General features: G+C 48.3%; 1 protein-coding gene across 2 annotated transcripts in view; it reads right to left on the minus strand.

The window, feature by feature from the left end:
* Positions 1-20,291, minus strand: part of LOC133342637 (protein bicaudal D homolog 2-like) — an 89,428-nt gene that overhangs the window by 66,158 nt on the left and 2,979 nt on the right. The window lies entirely within an intron of this gene.

The following is a 20,291-nucleotide window of genomic DNA, read 5'->3' on the forward strand; positions in this document are numbered from 1 at the left end:
GGAGTTGCATGAGACGATTGTGTCAACTGGCAGAGTGGCAGTATATTTGTGATTCATTATCCAGCGTGCTCCGCACGTTGTTTTGTACAACATTGTTATTTTGTTCCCATACCCGTCGACCCCTTATCAGTGCCCTACCTTATTAAAGACCAATTCAGACATTATTGGTCACCCCGTGGTGCCCTTATAAATCTCGACGTTCATCCTGCAAATGTCCCATCACAAGGGAGAAACACAAACAAATAGACAAAATCCACTATTATTTTTGTCTGTATTGAAACGGCTGTGCGCCGTATGGACCCGAAAACTCAATTTCCCTGTACAGGAATACGGGGTAGACCGTGTGGGTTGACGGGTATGTCTTCTCACTGTCCATGGTATAGAGAAAGGGCATTTGCCAATGGAATATGGTAATCCAGCGGAATGTGTTTGGCATGCCTGACTGCTGGTGAGATGTTGAATTGAGAAACCGGTGCAGACTTTGCGGGCTTAATCAAATGTTTCTGCTTCACGTACGTCTGGAAGACCGGTAGGCCGACAGCCTGAAATACATTTTATATTCGCGTGGACATACAGAGCGATAGTTTAACATGTAATTGTATTAATTAGCCGTATAACAGTGCAATGAATGGTTCATTAATATTGGTTAAGCTCACAATCACGTGCATCAAGTCCCTTTTTTAAATTCCTGTACGTCGTATTGAATGAGTTCACGTGAATACCTCCATCCACTGGAGGCCGCTACATTCACGACTCTTGAATTACGAGGCTGGGTGACCAACACCGCCACTCCTCCGTTGTATTGTTTCTCAATGTTCTGTCTGTTCACTCGAAGAACTGCGTAGTTCATCGGAGGAATCCGATGAGCTATGAAGCTCTTTCCCAGTTGTCCATTAGGGGCGGGTTAGAATGTTACAACAACAAATACGAAAACACGCTAGGAGTGCCAAGTATCGGAAAGGTAAACACATCGCAAATAAACGATTAAAAGAAAACTAAACTTTTTATTTCACCAGCTAAATCCCAACGAGCTGTTATCTTATTTGTAAGAAGCGACCTGGCCACAAATGAAAGTTCAACAAAGCGGCTTATCATGTGGAAATTTATAGCACGAAAAATAAATCGTAACGCATGAGCATATCATGTGCATACTGAACCCTTGACCGTTAACCCTCCGCTGTAAGAGAAGTCTCCACCCACTCGGCATTAACCTGGACGGACTTGGAGTTGGCGTCTGTGTTCACAGTTGGCGGAAAATTATTTGTACCGAGATCTGGTGTGCACCGCGTTCAACTTCATCACGTTGTACTGCACAGTTTTGATAGGCTGAGGCCGCCTGAGCAACGGCGTCCACATAGTGTGGGCCATGGGGGTCGTTCAGAGGTCGCAACCGGGTACCCGATACCCGTACCCTACCCGATACCCGGCTACCCGTACCCGGCCGGGTACGGGTAGCCGTTTGCGACCCTGGTGCGGCCAGGTACGGGTACGGGTAGGCCATGAGTCACTGGTGAGTAGCCGTTTGTCACTCATTTCGGGTAGGGTACGGGCACGGGTACCCGGCCGGGTACGGGTACCCATTTGCGACCCTGGTGCGGCCGGGTACGGTTAAGGAATCAAAACCCGTTTGCGACCTCTGGGGTCGTTTCACCATACTTCACTGCCACGCTGCTCAGTTTGGGCTAGTAAAGGCGGGGGGAGGGGACGTCACGGGGTGATTCACACTTGCGTAAATTGTGGGGCATCAATCACGAGCGTAAGGATCAATTTCAATCGATGAACATATGTATGCGTTGCAGCGTGCCGATCTAACCACTGCAATCCTGCAGTATGCAGAAAATATAAGAGCAAGAAGCACCAACGGCATCCACGTACACACAAACACGTGGGTAGGTGTCTAGCACACAATAATGAAGACATACCAAACACACACACATGGGCAGCGCACACATCACGCAAACGACAAAGCCAAACCAACCAGCAGAGTAGGACGGATTCCAATCATAAGCCTGTCTTCGTGTCTGCAGGCAAGTCATCCTGCCAGACTGAGACAGCCCCGAACCGTCCCGGAGGCCCATTAGCACATCGTGAAAGGTCAAGTCTGCTCAGCTATGCGGTACGGATGCCTCTTTATGGTGACCCTTTGATCTCCTTTCAGCGATGGCTTGCAAGTAGCGTTTGCTACCAAGTGAGTGCCATATGGAGCAAAAGGTAGAAAAAAAAGTTTACCGTGTAGGATGCGGCCCTGAAATTGCTTGCTCGCGACACTGCGAGTGCAAGGGCCTCCAAAGGAGGGAGCTGTAGAGAGGTCCTCTGGAGCAGTGTACTTTATTGCAAGGCCCGCGGGCCACTGGCTGTCCCTGGTGGCCTTGAGTGCAGCCCCCCACAATACACAAATGCAAAAACACCCCTTGCAGGCAGTGCGGCGACCCTCGCACTGATGATGTTTCATTGGCGAACATGGCCCCCCCTCTGAAAATTAGTGAACACTGCTCTAAGAGGATATTTGATTGAGTCTTCCATGCTGGTCAGATGTTTTGGAAGAGGTGGGAGTGCCTACACTTCACCCCACCACACGCAAACTGCTGCTGATCGATTCACTCTGCGGTACCCATTTACACTGGATAGGGGCGGGGGCAAGGGGGGGGGGATATTGAAACACCTTTACTGGAAGATTTGCTGGTTTATCCAGGATGTTTATGTTGCGCGTCGTCGCTTTAAGATGTTCTCGGTTCATATTTTGTTTGTTGCGGTTACACCCGACTCAAGAGCCGCACGGCTCACAGGGCTTTACCTAATAAATGAAACTTGAAACCTGAAACCCTTACCCATTGCTTCAACTGGCACTAGGAGAACTGTGGATTTCAAGTCCAGCATGCTAACTGCTACACCACTGTGGCAGCATTCTGTATGCAGTGGGTTTTTTTTTTCAAGTCCGATTTGCTTGTGTGTTTGTTATTCCCGAGACGTCGCTTTATGGCAAATGATTTATGGCTGAAGCTGTAGTTACAATAGCAGAAGGTCCTCAGGCAGAGTTAAACACCTCAATGCTCTTCGGGTTTATCACGCCAATTAATTACTCACGAAAGCCTCGCTGAATCTCAAGACTCTTATTCAGATCAGCCCGACCTTGAACATTTGGGCAATTCCATTTATGATTAATACTGCTGCGTAGGTTTTTTTTTATGATCGTACTAGATAGCAGTTCTCCAATGTGTTTTTCGGGTTGTACCGCATGTTGAACATGCAACGCATAAAACACGTCAAGAACGCATCCAGCGTTTGGTGTGTGGGAGGAAACCGGAGTGCCTCGAGAAGGCCCGCACATACGAGGGGATGATGCTCAACACTCTGTGCAGATTGATACGATCCACGGAGAGAGTCCCAACCCATTGAATCCATGTGCAGACTGAACCCACTGCTACCTCCTCTGCCTTCTCCTGGCCACTTCACAGCCTCACGCCTGCAACGTCAGCCCTGCCGGTCACCCATCCAAGTAGGCCGCGGTGACCTGATGTGAACGCCCTCGCTCGGTATGCATGAGGTCGTGGGTTTAATCCCGAACCCACAATGGCCCACTCTTGCGAAAGATGTCACGGGATATTTAACGTCCACTGTGAAGCAGACGGTGCGTATATTCTCACGGTTACCCAGGGCGGCCTCTGGATTCTAACCGTGAACCTCTGCAAACAAGCGGCGAACGCCCTACCACCGGGCCGTGTCGCTGCCCCTATTTATAGGTCTGCTTGCATGAGTCCAATGCTGCTGAAAATATCAACCCTGAAGGCTCTGCAGCCAATGGGATGTGTCAACAAATACTGCTATTTTATATATCACAGAGACAAATATGGGAAGGGGCATTATGTCTGCTTATTGATTTTGCTCCTTATATTCTCCACCTAAATGATTATGATTGTGTTATATACATTAGGTCACTGGTCTATGTCACTTCTGATTCGTGAAGGTAAGAGCTGCAAACAAGGCACAAGTGAGTGGGAATGCTGAACGACGACACGGCTAGCGCAACGTTGTCAGCGAGTATGCAGGCGCAGAGGGCACATGGCAAGCACGCAGCCCACGCCCATTTAAGGATGCATTTTCTTCCTATCCAGCCTTTGTCACCAACCGGAGGGTGAGCCTCTGAAACGTAAACAAGGCACAGAGGCGCTATCTGATCCATCCACTCGCTCTTTCTGGCAAGAGGGGGCCTCTTGCCACGACGAGCTCACAGCAAAAAAGGGGCGAGTTATTCACAACTTTGAAAGTAAGCTTTTTTTTGCTGCGCTAGTTTGCCACTAAATACATTTACTACAGCAAGCAGGATCGATTCTTGAAGTCAAATCGTGACCCAGCATCGCAACAATTAATTGAACTGTTGGAGAGGTCAATTGTTACACCTCTAAAAGTATACTGAATCTTGAACTATTGAAGCGTACAAAGACGAATATCCTCCGTATCGCCCTGACAAACTTTTTGGGCAAGTGGCTGTTAGCGAGCACCTATGAAGGACAGCACGGTACACACAGGGCAGGGTGGCCAGCATCACACCCGGTCACCTTTGTCTCCCTCATAATGATGATTACACACCCCACCAAGTACTAATTTGAGGCTGAGTCGACCTAGGGCAGGTCCAGGACCGGTTCAGATAATCATCACTGGTGTTTGCCCGTGAGCAGGAATTGAACTCGGGTCACGGGTTCGTAGCGCAGCACGCTAACCTCTGCACCACCACTCCCCACAATATAAGCGTAAATCACACACACACACAAGTCAAGTCCACGAGAATCCATCATAATCTGAAAGCCCCAGCTGCAGATATGTCTGACAAAGTGGCATGAAAATTGCAGACTTGAATGTTGAGGCCGTGTAATTAGTCGGGGTTCCAAAATTGGAAGCAGATGTCTGCATATAATACCTTCTCACCCCATTCGACAGGGGGATCCCAATACCACGTGGTGCAAGAGGGCGATTGTGAGTACCGCTAAACAGCTGCCCTCTGCAATCACTCGTGTCAGTAACGTGCTTTATTTACGATTAGGCAACGCGGCATCAATGCTGCAACATGTTATTACCCTAACTGGTAATCAAGTGCGTCATTTGTGAATATTTATACAAAGACCCTCCTGTGTTGCCTAGGGGAGGCCCAGGGTCGGTTGAGATAATCGTCACTTGGTGTTGGCCGTGAGCGGGAATGCAACTCGGGTCCCCGGTTGCGTTAACCACTGCACTACCGCTCCCCCAACTTGCATACACTGTACATGCACATGCTGCACTTGTACACGAAAGGGCATTGGAGAACTGTTGCATTATGCTCGATGAGCTAATAGCTTATTTTGAAATAATTAATAAAATAAGAAACTACAAAGGTTCCACTGTTCTGAATCTAGAAGATTAATACCAGAAATATGTTGGGGCAAATAAGATTTAAAAAATATAATGCCTCTTTCAGTTGCATGGTGTGGGGAGCAGTGGATTTTAATTTAATTGTTAATTCTAAATTATGAAACCAGGTTATAATAAATCATTTGATTCACCCAAAAAGGTTTTGCTGAGGCTCAGAACTATTACTCTACAGGGGTTCTACATCAAACTCTCCTGGGATAGTTGGCAAATTCCTTAATAATTCATGTGTTCAGTAAGTTAGATGTGCTGTTTCAACTAATTAGGCATTTTATGTATCAAAAAGTCATTACAGCTGAGACCCAAATAATCAAAACTACTGCTGTGGCATAATCAACAAAAGAGGCAAACTTTTGCGGACAGCGAGGCTTGCACTTTTAAAAATAGATTCAGGCCTCGTGACTTTCACGGATGCGCAGCGCTGTTTCACGGGTTTGTGCTGTACAGCTTTCCCCGGGGTTGTTACCGTGGCATGTTCCATCTTTTCGCACCACGTGTCAGCCAGGAGCATCGTGGGCAGTTTGTCACGAAGAAATTCCACCCCCCTCCACCCAGCGGTGTTTAAATTCCCAGTGTACAGTAGGGCGTCCCAAAATTTAGTTCATTCTGTGTGTAGGTTGGAAGTGCTACGTAATTGAATATAATGAACGCATAAACTTTGACGTCTACCGGCCCACACGGGTGCAGAGTCAATTCCAAACCACCGAAATGACTTCAACTGGAGCCTATGTAGTTTTCAGCGAACAGATTCCACACCTTGCGGTTTGGTCAAACCTGCCGGCACGTGGCGGAGCAAAACGTCGGGCATTAACGCCGAAAACGACAAGCGGCGCAAACCCCGAAAAACACAACACGATGAGAGCTGCTGCTGCTGCGGCTGCGGCGGCGTCAGCTTATTCTCCGACGACAGCAGGCAGCAGCTGAGCCGAAGGGGTTGCGGCGACTCGTCGTAGTCTGTTCCCCCACCGCTCGTGAGATCCCTGGACCCGCACCGCAGCTGTCGGGAACAGGTGCGACCCCGATTCTGCGGGGGTTAGCCACACCGTACGGCCGGGTTTGCCGCACCACCGGACGTAACGTGACGGCGGGGGTCACCATTCTCTTTTCTCACGCCGAGTGAGAGCAAACGTCCTTCTTTAACCTTGCCGAGAACAGCGGTGCGACTTTGAGAAATAAACGGCATCGCTTGCAGAGGTGGCCCCGGGGTGTCTCTGCAACGGCATCCCCCGAGTTCAAATCCGGGTTGCATCCGCCCGTGATTGAACCGGTTTCCAACGTGCAGTGAGTTGATGGTCTCAATGTGGTTACCGATGTGATAGCACAAAGGGCCATCAAGTTCAATTAGCTTTTTTCACTTACATTTTGAAATGAGACCAACACCGTTTGCAGAGCATTAAAAGTTCTGCCCCACTGTAATCAGAGGCCTAATGAAGTGACTTCACAGGTGGTGCAGTACTTCTGCGACAGCATCTTACGGGCAACGTTTTCCAGCACATGGTGATGCGCTGCTGGATCGCTGCGGAATTCCGAAGGGTAGTTTCTTCACCTCGTGATGTAATGCCAACGGGAAGCATTCACCGTTAAGTAGAAACGTGAAGGTAAAAGTGCACCTCCGAAATTCCCTGTCTCACCACTGATTGCAGAAGGACTTCTCCCTGCAGGGTGTCCTAGAGAGAGGGCCCCTCTCCTAGAGGCTGTTGGACTCACCGTTCCACACTGGCCCAGTTACCTTGGAAGAAGTGGGAGTACACACACTTTACCCCACCCCCCCTCATATCATCTCACTGCAACACAATCGCAGCGCAAAATGAATAAACTACGATGCGAATACTTGTGACGTGACCGACAACCCCAATTCCTGGCCTCTTGTTTGGCGCCGCTGGACACCCGCGGAGAAACGACGATACCACCGTCGGCCGCTTTGTATCCCTCCAAAGGGCAACGTTGACTCGTTAGGGCCCTCAGTGAAGGGGAGGGCTGCATGTGAAGGGCACTTACTCCCCCTACCCCCCAGCCACCATGGCCGTGTAATACTGATCTGAGCGCAACTGCTTAGAAGCTACAACGCAGCCCTTGTTGTGTGCGAATATGGCCTTGTTTTTCCCAACCAAGAAATGCGTATTGGAAAGCGAGAGAGGAGAAAAAAAAACCCTGCCACGTGTTCGTACAGTACCCGTGGCCGTGCGTGTCTGGCAATGGGCCCCGGTGCAAGGAATGAAATGGGTCTCCCTGTGACCTGGGTGATATATCCATTCTAGATTTGAAGCGTTCGTGACTGCAAGGATTCATACTCTTAGTTCTTTCGGTAAAGTCACGTAGGTAAAAAATGAAATAAAAATTAATAAAAATAAAACAATAAAATCACAACGTCGTGATTTTATTGTTTTATTTTTTTTATTTTTTATTTCCATTTTTTACCTACGTGACTTTACCGAAAGAACTAATAGTATGATATAACCCTCCTGCTCCCCGTCTCACTCTTCACAGGCCCGGTGGCTGTCCTCCCCCAAACCTTGCCTCCAGCCCGTGGGCAGCTCAGTTGCACCGCCTGCACACACGGACGGCAGCTACGCCACTATACAGCTCCCTACGTATTTGTGTTCCCGCTGCCAGGGGCGTCAGCAGATTTGGTACCTCCAGACACTGTCGAGACGGAGAGAGGAAACCGTGGGTGAGAGAATAAACGTATTAGGTAACGGACCTTATATGTAAAGTGTATCCAGGTGTGTTGCACTAGTGATGAATTGGCATGTTTGGTTTACGGTGACAAACCTGACTAATTGGCTGTGTCGGGTGGTGGCGGTTTTAACGACACATTTATATATTTACGCGATCTAACCCAAACAGTCATCCTGCAATTCACCATGGTACAGTGCATACAACAATGATGCTTCCATGTATACATGCAACGTTGGGTCAATGTTGTCTTTGGGAATCCGCATGACACCAACACTTAGCAATTCCGGATAAGTTTGACTGTTGTGTATGTATGTTGAACTTCTTTCGCACCGTACGTAGCCAACCGTGCTCGTCGGATATGCGGGGGGGGGGGGGGGGCAACAAGCTAAACACAACAAAGCACTCTTCACGAAACTAGTTTTTCAATCTAAATGTAAAAGTGCCATGGCTCCAGTGGTTTACAAACATCGGAAGGAATGTTTAGCCACAAGCTGCTGCGAGGATGACCGGCAGGTTCGCGTGATGATCTCTGCTCCTAGACCGTGATTGGCAAGGTCGTCTTGCGTTTCACCTTGTGGCAAGAACCCTGCTCCCCCCTCCAAAAAAACCCCAACAAACAGTTGCCCCCTATTCTTTGGGTCTTTCGCTAAAGTCACGTAGAAAGGTTTCAAAGAAAATGACAAAAAACCACGACGTTTCAACCGCAACCCAAGCGACCTATCTATACGTGACCTTACCGAAAGACCCAAAGAATATGAATTCCTGCAGTCACGAAAGCTTTTGAGTCAACGTTGCCCCCCCCATCCCCCCTCTCGCGTGGCCCACCGACTAATACGGCACGAGGCAGCGAGGCATTCCATCGATGCCTAAAACACCGACAACCACCACCGGGCAGACCATCCCCGCACGCCATCCCACGTTGAAGAGTAAGAGCCCCCAGGTTTTGCAGCTGTGGTCCGCCACGGACGATGTGCACGAGTGGGGAAAGGGGCCGTCCATAAATGACGTCACGCGATTTTGGACGATTTTTGACCTCCCCCCCCCCCCCTCGTCACACGGCGTCACAAAAAGTCAGACCCCCCCCCCCCACCCTCAAATATGACGTCACAAAGCTCTGCACCCCCCCCACCTCCAAAACAATATTTGCATTTTGAGAATAAAACATGCTTCAAATCGCTTTAAACTATTGTCATTGTAGTGCGTATTTAATGTGGCGCTGCACTCTGATGTTGTAGGAGTGTTGCTATAACAATTAGTGGTGTTATAACAATGCTATTTTGATTTAAAGTTGCGCATTTTGATGTGACGTCACATTTCTCACCCCCCCCCCCCATGTCACAAATTTCTGACCCCCCCCCCACCCCCCTAGGTGCGTGACGTCATTTATGGACGGCCCCAAAACACAGGGCGGGCACTGTTTGCACGACGGTTTTAGCGGCCAAAGTTTTGGAATTTTTTGCCCGGAGATTGTTGCCAACAGAGTAAACATTTACGCCGTTCAGCTCGCGTGTTGGAAGGATTTTTACACGAGTATGAGTTTTTACACGCTTTGCAACGGCGTAATGTGTATGGTCATAAGGTACTAATAATGTACACTGATGAATGTATGACTCGACTGCGAGTTTTGTTTTTAAGCACCGTTACTGAACAAGTTTATAAGAGTTTGGAAAAATAGAAGATGAGAGAGAATGTTTCGAAGTCCAGCAGTGCCAAGGAAGAATCAGAAAGAGAAGCACTTTCATCTGTAGTGTGGTGGTTGTGGTGGTTGTGATGGTTGAACAGTGTGGTGAGTGTGGTGTTGTGATCTGCAGTGTGGTGGTGGTGGTTGAACAGTGTGGTGAGTGTGGTGTTGTGATCTGCAGTGTGGTGGTGGTGGTTGAACAGTGTGGTGAGTGTGTTGTTGTGATCTGCAGTGTGGTTGTGGTGGTTGAACAGTGTGGTGAGTGTGTAGTTGTGATCTGCAGTGTGGTTGTGGTGGTTGAACAGTGTGGTGAGTGTGGTGTTGTGATCTGCAGTGTGGTGGTGGTGGTTGAACAGTGGTGAGTTTGTTGTTGTGATCTGCAGTGTGGTTGTGGTGGTGGTTGAACAGTGTGGTGAGTGTGTTGTTGTGATCTGCAGTGTGGTGGTTGTGGTGGTTGAACAGTGTGGTGAGCGTGTTGTTGTGATCTGCAGTGTGGTGGTGGTGGTTGAAGTGTGGTGAGTGTGGTGTTGTGATCTGCAGTGTGGTGGTGGTGGTGGTTGAACAGTGTGGTGAGTGTGTTGTTGTGATCTGCAGTGTGGTGGTGGTGGTTGAACAGTGTGGTGAGTGTGGTGTTGTGATCTGCAGTGTGGTGGTTGTGGTGGTTGAACAGTGTGGTGAGTGTGTAGTTGTGATCTGCAGTGTGGTGGTTGTGGTGGTTGAACAGTGTGGTGAGTGTGTTGTTGTGATCTGCAGTGTGGTTGTGGTGGTGGTTGAACAGTGTGGTGAGTGTGGTGTTGTGACCTGCAGTGTGGTGATGGTGGTTGAACAGTGTGGTGAGTGTGTTGTTGATCTGCAGTGTGGTGGTGGCGGTGGTGGTTGAACAGTGTGGTGAGTGTGGTGTTGTTGATCTGTAGTGTGGTGGTGGTGGTTGAACAGTGTGGTGAGTGTGGTGTTGTGATCTGTAGTGTGGTGGTTAACCACAGTGTGGTGAGTGTGGTGTTGTGACCTGTTGCTTCTCACTTCCGATTAGTGCGGTTGGCTACGTATGGTGCGAAAGAAGTTCAACATGCATCCACAGTTTGGTAGTAGTTGAGCACGGTGTGGATGAGACGAAACAGTAATTCTGATAGACGGAGTCCTCAACACGAGTGGAGTTCACGAGAACAATCGCTATGGGAGTAGCGACAGCAGAGCTACACGGAGGCAACATAATCGCCGGTCAGAAAATAAACCAAGTGAATTCGTGAACGCTGGATCATCAATCAACCCAAGTTCCTTGCCACGAAATTCTCTCAAGCGCAGCGAGTTATGAATTGGGTGCTCCACCCCCTACAACATGTAACAAGAGCAAGATTCTACCTCTTGGCCGAACTTGTACTGTGTTACAGCAGCAGTAATAATTATTTTTAGTTAGTTAAGGCCTTGGCACTAAGAGAAAAAAAGCCAAGCTTTCTTTCGATGCCTCCCGTCTGCCAGATTACTTACACGGTCCTTCCATAATAAGGTCACGTGAGATTGTGCCAAGCAGATTAATTTGACTTTTACTATGGACAAGAATATCATTGTTAAATGAGCAGTGTGGTGTGGGGTTGCCAAATTGTTTCTGACAGTACACAATGGTCTGTGACACTGTGGAACCTGCGACCTCACGGCTCTGCTGCATCACTCTTCAACGGGTTATCAGGTGATGTCATGTGTTACTCTATTTAACCAACTACAGTATTAACTTTTTAAATTTTTACCAGGCAAGGCCCACTGAGCTATACAGTAGAAACCCCTCTTACCGAACAACCATGGTAAATAGAGCCCAATTGATAATTGATAATTGGTTTTTTACCCTTTCATCTGGCAACAAAACTGACACATTTTTTACAAGGAGTCATGTTTGCATAGACCACAATACCTGCAGTCATAATGTAAACAAAAAACATAACTCTGATAATGTATGCACTGTCCTTGAAGTTGATTGGTCCACACCCGAGGCAGCTTTCCTTAGAGCCTAGTCTCACATGGTGTTGGACCAGATGACGTCAAAAGGCGCACTTGAGCCCACTTGAGCCCAAAAAGAGCCCAATTGTCATACTCTCTGGTTCTTTCGGTAAAGTCACGTAGATATAAAAAAATAATGAAATAAAACACGACGTTTCGGTCGCAACACAAGCGGCCGTCTTCAGGTGAGAAAAAGTATCTGCTGTTGTGGCTTTATATAGGCACGGTGGGGAAGGGGGAGGAGGAGTTTGGCTGTAGGAGTTAGGAACGGGAGGGGGGGAGTTAGAGCCCGATTTGTTCACTTACCGACCCGTTCCCCTTTCAACGACGGGCTGTTGTAGGTACAGGTAAATATGAATTAACGCATTGTTTAGCCACGTTTCTTTTAGCATGCGTCTATAATGTCGTTAGTATCTTTATGTATTAATAGCCACTGTTAAAATATAAAGTACGTTTTTGGGTGAAAAAAGGTAACTTTCGATGCTATCGGAACGAATTAAGCCTTTGGCGTGTATTTCCTATACAGTACTCGCTTAACGGCCGTTTGCGTCGTTAAGAAGGGTCATACTGGCAGCGGTTTCAGCCGCACCACCTCTACATAGCAAAAGGCTCAGTCCCATTTACACGCACCTTTACATCAGCCGCACCTTAACAACTCTTGGAACCTCGGAGTTCAACCAGTCTACACAACAAAGGCTCATTCCTAACAGCGTGCTTCAGCTGCACCGAACCTCACAATAATAATATCCAGGGCCTACCTTGGCTCCCCCCACCCTCAACCAGTATATATACAAGGACTGTTTTCTTGGAATTTCTCTTACTTGATACAGCTATCGTGCTGTGACGGTTCCACCTGAAGACGGAAGCTTGTGTTGCCTCCGAAACGTGATTTTTATTTTATTTTTATTTTACTTTTATTAATTGTAATTTTTTACCGACGTGACTTTACCGAAAAAACCTAAGAATATGAATCCTTGCAGTCACGAAAGCTTCAAATCTAGATTTAAAACATACTGAAGAGCTCAACAAAGTGACTTATCGTGTGGAAACTTAGAGCAGCCCAATACTCAATTCGCGCCATTATAAATGTGTCGGGAAAAATCGGAGAACCCGGAGAAAAGTCCACACGACCACAGGGAGAACACGCAAACTCCAAGTATACAGGCTTCAGCGTAGTCGGGATCGAACCCACGACTTCCTGCATACCAGGCGAGGTAGTTAACATCTCGCCACCCAGGTGCCCAATCGGCACGATGTCCGACGTTCCGCTCCACGTGCTGCGAGCCTCTTCAGCGAAATCGGACAACCGTGCCGAGCTACGCCACGCGGTACGACCTGGAAATCCATCGGTGAGCGGTAACCACTGCACTTGCCTCTACGCACAGACGATCTAAATTTGACACCGGCATGACACAAAATGCTAATCAAGCTGCCAGTGCAAACAAAGATGGCACAGCTATCGGCTACGCAGTGCTGCATTTTGTTCCACTCTAAGTTTAGATTTTAGTCACAGCCACACAACTGAGGTGACACTTGAGAGGCATATACAGTAAAGTCACGTAGAAGGGAAGTAATAAAATAATACAAATAAAACATAATAAAATACAATTCTCACGACGTTTCGGCCACAACGCAAGTATCCGTCCTCAGGTGAGGAACAGGGCTGTCGGAAAGACAGCGTCCGACAGCCCTGTTCTTCACCTGAGGACGGCTGCTTGCGTTGTGGCCGACACGTCGTGAGGAATTGTATTTTATCATGTTTTATTATTTTATTATTTCCCTTCTACGTGACTTTTCCGAAAGAACCAAGAAGATGAATCCCTGCAGTCATGAAAGCTTTAAATCGAAAGGTATATACAGTATCAGAATAGAGGCCTGTAAAAGTGTTAACAGATTTTAGACATGTTGGGAGTAAGGAAATGGATGTGCTCCCAGCTTATTTCATGACGTGCACAATACCCGTACAGCCTGGGATTGACACCGTGCGGATCGTAGTATTTACTTGACCATACTTCACCATGCTGGTCAGTGCGGGTGTAAGGGGTACAGAAGCACAGTAGACTTGGTATTTGCAGCAATGCCCTCTGATACCCACAATGTAGCCCCGTAGCCTATACAATCGATTATGCACGATGAGCATCCATTAAAAAGAATTCAAGTGATACTATTGTAGCGTTGACTAGCGTTGACTCTTTAAATGGCCTACACCGAAGTCATTGCATATGACGAACTACAGCCCTTTGTCAACTAAATATTTCACATTATAAATGGATGCTATCATATATATTGGCTATTCGTATATATCATGTAGTCAGGGCTATTTTTGTATAGGAATGGCCTATAGCAAGAACATGAAAGGCAAGCTGGAAGGGGCAGTGATAGCCAGACAGCGGACATCCTTGAAAACAGCCATTGTTACTCATAACGAGTATGGAAACACATCATCATTATCTATCGATCCCCAAACTCCTGCGTGGGCATGATCTCGATCGTGAAGACGCTTGCCACTGAAACTTCCAGCCAAACCAAATTAGTAAACCAGCGACAACTCCTGCTGGAGACTTCAACGCAGCCTAGGGCCATCCTCTGTGCGTGCAGCATCGATTCATTAATGATCGGCGAGGTGAGGTGTATGTGTGTCATGTTTTTGAAGAGCAGGGCCAATTTCCCAGAGGCCAAGCCCGTCTCAGCACAATTCACGCCCCCCACACCGCTCCCGTCTCCCTTATTTGAATTACAATGTGTAATTTCACGTGAATTGATGAGCTTCGTTCACCTGATAAGAGCCCCCCCCCCCCCCCCGCCCAGAATAGAATACCACCTTCTCTGGGAGTCGCTTTGTCACATCGGTCAATGTTCCACTTGGTATGCGCGCACGGTGGAGGATTTCTATTCCAGGAAAAAGCAATCATTAATGTCACCCGCTCCACCTTCGGTTCAGCCCAGGTGGAGAGGCATCCTTTCTGCTGCGTGTCGTGCCGATGTCCGTACGTGACTGGCGGTGTTAAACACGGCGCGCACCAATGTACGGACGTCGAGTAACGTGTCCAAACAAACACCAAACCGGTGACCCACGGACCGCCGTGGAAACAAAAGGGCAGTACTTTCAACTGGAAAACCAGAGAAGATGCAGATACCTAATGCATGAGTGGGAATTCAAAAGACTCTACCATGTGTGGACTGCGGACATGAACTCCAAACCACGGTCATCTGAACTTCGCGCTGCCCCAGATATAAATTTAGAGGCGATGGGCGTCTCTTCAATCCGCCTAATGTAAGACACAGCAATTGAACGGCTAAGTCATGGACAACTGAATCTCTAATGCCGTATGAAAGAAGCGTAAAAACAAATCTCACGTCCGCTCACGCAGCAGAAGTTTATATGTGTTTGTATCACCCGCTCCTGGCCATACGCGCAGAAGAGTTTGACGTGGTCAACACTGCTCGCCTGCCATGAATGCAGAGCACATGCCGCTGGCACGGACATGTGAACGCGCGGGCATGTGAACGCGTGGGCATTTGAACGCGCGGGCATGTGAACGCGCGGCTTGTGAATATTCCCTCGTTATTCACGAAGTTGATATCCGCAATTTTGGCTATGCGCGAAGCGCATCCGGCACTCGACACGACTGCATTATGCCAGACAGAGAGAGAGAGAAATAAAGTGATGAGAGAGAATGTGATGCAAGAAAGCGATGAGATAAACAGATGAGAGAGAAAGTGATGAGGGAGACAGTAATGAGATAAAGAGATGAGAGAGATATAACTTTAGAAGCATCTGCAGACTTGTAGAAGCTTTCAATGCATGTTTTTGTCTTTTGATCATTTTCACGTATTTAATCGCTTATTTATGTATTTACTGAAGGTAATTAATTAAAATTTGCTCTTCACGAGCATCTCTGGAACGTGCTCGCCACTAGCGAGAGAATACTGTCGACACGTATTCCACCACTCCATCTCTGCAGCAGTCATCCTCGCTGCCGCGTTTGGCTGCCGCTCTGTCGTTAGTCTCGACCACCGGCCGTCGCCCCATCGAGTGACGCGTCCTTCCCAAGCCCGTTGACTTTACTTCAAAGTCTCGTGTATGTGTACGTACGCGTGTCGAACGTCTTTCGCACCGTACATAGCCAACCATGCTAATCGTAGGTACGGGAGGGGGGGGACGACAACAAAAGTAAACAAAAATAATTTCTAAAGAATTGAGTTTTCAATCCAGATTTAAGCTCCAGTGGCTTCCAAAGTCAATTTAGACGTCTCTCACTACGCGTTTATTCTCTCACCCCCGGTTCCCTCTTTCTGTCAGCCGATGTTATTTACAAGCGCTCACTGCCACGTGCTTCTTTGCCCGCTCGGCGGGTTCCATTTCCTCTGTCGGTGTCCGTGTTTCCGATGCGCTGGGCCGCAACAGGCGACGTCCACTCGTTAAAAATAAACTTTTCTTTCAAGATAAATGCGATAAAACGAAAGGTCACCCAGCACGCGCGACAAATTCGCTCGGCAAACGGATATAATTGTTGAACGGACACACGTGTAAACACGCAAAGGTTACAGTACTGCCGATCTCGGGAAACAATTTAAGGTGAAGAGGGAACAAACGAATGAGATGGTGGCAAAACGAGGGCAGGTTGTAGTTATTTTTGAAAAATCTGAACTTGATTATGCATCTATTCATGCCCAAGTAAGCTCATTACACAGACGATCGGGGGAAGATGGGTTCGGATAGTTAAAAGCCCACCCATTTTCAACTGTCACATCCAGTTAGCGATAATAAGCATTGGGTTCAATCGTACGGTTGCCAAATTACACATCAAAGCACGGCTGATTACCCGTCTTGCTTGGAAAAATTAGGTGGACGACCACATGTGCGGTAAATGTTGCTTGGCAAGGCAGATACCTTCCCTCTGAAAGCTGAAGAGTCATCGCGCAGGCATTTAGGATGTAAGCGCAACAGCAGAGGGTCACGTGGGCCCTCTGACACTTTCCTCTCCATCCAGCCTCGGTGTTACTCAGCCGAATAAACTTTGGGGCCGTCCATAAATGACGTCACGCGATTTTGGACGATTTTTTACCTCCACCCCTCGCCCCCCTCGTCACACGGCGTCACAAAAAGTCAGACCCCCCCCCCTCTCAAATATGACGTCACAAAGCTCTGCACCCCCCTGACCCAAAAAAAAAATGCTTCAAATCGCTTTAAACTATTGTCATTGTAGTGCGTATTTAATGTGGCGCTGCACTTTGATGTTGTCGTAGAAAACATTAATTAAAAAGTATTTTTAATTAAGTAGAACGTGTTGTCTATATTTATTTAAAGTTGCGCATTTTGATGTGAGGTCACATTTCTTAACCCCCCCCCCCCTCGTCACAAATGTCTGACCCCCCCCCCCTGGTTGCGTGACGTCATTTATGGACGGACCCTTTGCAGCCGCACACACACTTGCAATCCTACTGCAAGCTACACATTCGCACAGGTGTCATGTTCACTTTACCCTGTCTGCCTCGACAGAATGAGTGCAGGTCGTACGCACAGTTTGTATGTTGACCTTCTTTCGCACCGTACGAAGCCAACCGGGTGCTAGTCGGAGGTGCGGAGCGTCGCACGGAGGATTATAATGATCTGATGAGTTATCGGCACTGTGCTGCACATCTTGACACGTGTTCCAATCACGAGCAGCACCTCCGATTAGTACGTACGGTGCGAAAGAAGTCCAACGTACGTACAAGCAGGACAATGTTGTATTGTTGTATTGCACATCTAAGTACAGCACAGACACATTGCCAATACGCGCAGGCACGTGTACAAGTATACTCCTACTGCACGTCCCATGCCGTGCAGGTAGTGGGACTTATACTGGCAGGAACCTCCTGGTTACACCAGCCCACAGGGGATTATTGTGTCCGTCCGTCGTGCGGGGAGGGGCTGGGTGGGGAGGGGAGGGTGGGGAGGGGCTGGGTGGGGAGGAGCTGGTCACCCCGTGGTGCCCTTATAAAACTCAACGTTTAACCTACTCACGCCGGCTTGTGCCTGCCCTCACAGTCGGACATATTTGCGGAATACACCACGCCGCCGTTGACCCTGGCCATTGACCGAGCAACCCAACGTTCCTACCAGCTCCCTTAGTAGGAATGTGTTTTGACCATGAACCACCACGTTGGTGAGTGGGTTGACGAATGCCGAGAGCATAGACGTTTTAGCATAGTACAGTACAACAATAATTGTTATGCACAATACATGTATTAAGCATGGTGGTCACCCATCCAACAACTATCCAGGTCCAAACGCCTGCTTAGCTTCAAAGATATACATACATTAATTTACATCTCTTTGTCAATCCACTGCTGGATGAAGGCCTCACCACACCGTGGCTGTTCTTTGACCATACTTCGCCACGCTGGTCAGTGAGAGTTGATGAAGTGGAGGTGGGGCGGGTGGCATGGAGCAGACGGGACCGGTTCAGATATATCACTGGTGACTTATGTTATCAATGGCTGGGAATCGACGCAGACGGGTGTCGACTGTGTGACAGCAGAGGGATCTTAGCATAAGGTGGGGGGAGGGGGAGATAAGGTTTGCAGCCATCATCGGCACCGGTAATAATGATCTCACCACCTCGATAGGCATATATGGTCACACGGAGGTCATTTGCATACGAAATTCATTGCACCTCCGATTGGCACGGTTGGCTACGTACGGTGCGAAAGAAGTTCAACGCACATTGTGCACTAGAGAGGAGCATTCTGAGGTTAATGACAACAACAGCCCACCCTGATGTGTCTGCAAATGCATGTCAAAATGTGTTTTAGTCCAACTTAAAACTTTGGCTGTATGTCGATGCTGTCGGATGTTGATTTTGAATTCAACAGAGTTTATTCGTGTAGTGGACAGACATCTCAATTGAGGAGCTTCTTAAAAAGAAAAACACGCCGCCGTGGCACAGCGAGGCATATTCGTCTTTATATATGCATGCACTGTATCCATACGCACGGCGTGCGTGAATAATGCATGGCATGCGACACAAACGACGCTGAAGATCCCGAGAGGTGGAAAGCACGCGTCGTGGACATTAACATCCAGTTGCGAGGATGGCACGAGATGGATAGGCAAGACAACACAGCAGACACGCATTCTAGGGTAGTGTGTTCAGAGACTGGCATGCCACAAGAGACGTCCCTGGAGTGCCGTGGTGTTTTGTTGGCAGAGGAAAGGAATGAACCTTACTCTTAGCAAGCCAGCACAGACGGACCCTCTGTGCCGTTCAGTGGCCGATCCAGCTCCCACCCCCCCATACACCTCCCGCCCTCCCCTCTCCCCATTGGTCGTGGCGCTGTACAGCAGAGAGCCGTCAGAACCCACTCCCGGCCCTCTGTCGAGATGGCACTTTATAATGGATCGGATTGGCACATTCTTATATGATCCCTGTGAACTCTGCTCACATCTGTGGCGAGTGATATCAGAATTGGTTGACGCCCCCCCCACCAACCTGCCTTGACCTACGTGGTGAAGTATGGTCAAACACCCCCCCCCCCCCACATTCTTCATCCACACCCACGACAGAAATGGCGTGGGTTAGGCCTTCATATTGTATCGTATCGATTAATGGTTATACATTAGTGTCAACAGGTACATACGAACTGTAATTCACATTGGCAATAGACGTAACTTGTACTATAAATAGATTGACGTTAAACAATGCATATATGGCCAGTGTATATATGCACATGTAGTTTAACATTATGTAAAACTGTTTCATGAAAGGCGATTTTTTTACAAAACATTTCCAACAGCCATTTGCATCTCATGTAAACGGAGAGACAAATAATGCATTCTGGAATAATCACATTCAAGTAGATGTATCTGGACTGATTTTCCAATTCTTACGAGTCTGATTTCATGCCTGTAGGCAATATTCATCATCGTATCAACCATTCGGCTTCGGCGCATTTCGTCAAACACCAACGAGGTACACAAAAAGACAACATTGGCGACACAATCATTTGAGAATGCTAATCAAGACCCGCAGCCGCAATGCGGGATAGAGTGTGTTGCACGCGCTGGCGGGGACATCACAGCCCAGGTGTGCGGCCACACCAAACAGACGCACGCGCGCACGCACGCGCCTACAGGTAAACACAGGTGTGTAGGTAGCGGAGTTAGCGCATCCTGCGCTTCGAACCCGAGTTCGATTCCAGCTCACGAACAATAACAGTAGGGGCGGGGGGAAGGGGGGATATCTGAACCCGGGTCCTGGCGCTCTCGTAGGTAGACTTAGCCTTAAATGAGTACTCTTGTGCGGTGTGTAAACGCTGTGTGGGGTGGGTGTATGTGTGTGTGTATTTGTGTATGGGGAGCGGTAGTGTAGCGGTTAGCGCGCTGCGCTACGAAACAGGCGAACCCGAGTTCGATTCTCGCTCACGGCCAACACCAGTGACGTTTATCTGATCCGGTGCTGGGCCACCCCTAGGTCGACTCAGCCTCAAATGAGTGGATGTTGCGGTGTGTAAACATCGCCACTGGGGAGACAAAGGCGGTCAGCCGTGGTGCTGG

This window comes from Lethenteron reissneri, chromosome 15 (assembly GCF_015708825.2).
Source record: "Lethenteron reissneri isolate LAM-NWPU_2019-01 chromosome 15, ASM1570882v1, whole genome shotgun sequence".
Lineage (NCBI taxonomy): Eukaryota > Metazoa > Chordata > Hyperoartia > Petromyzontiformes > Petromyzontidae > Lethenteron > Lethenteron reissneri.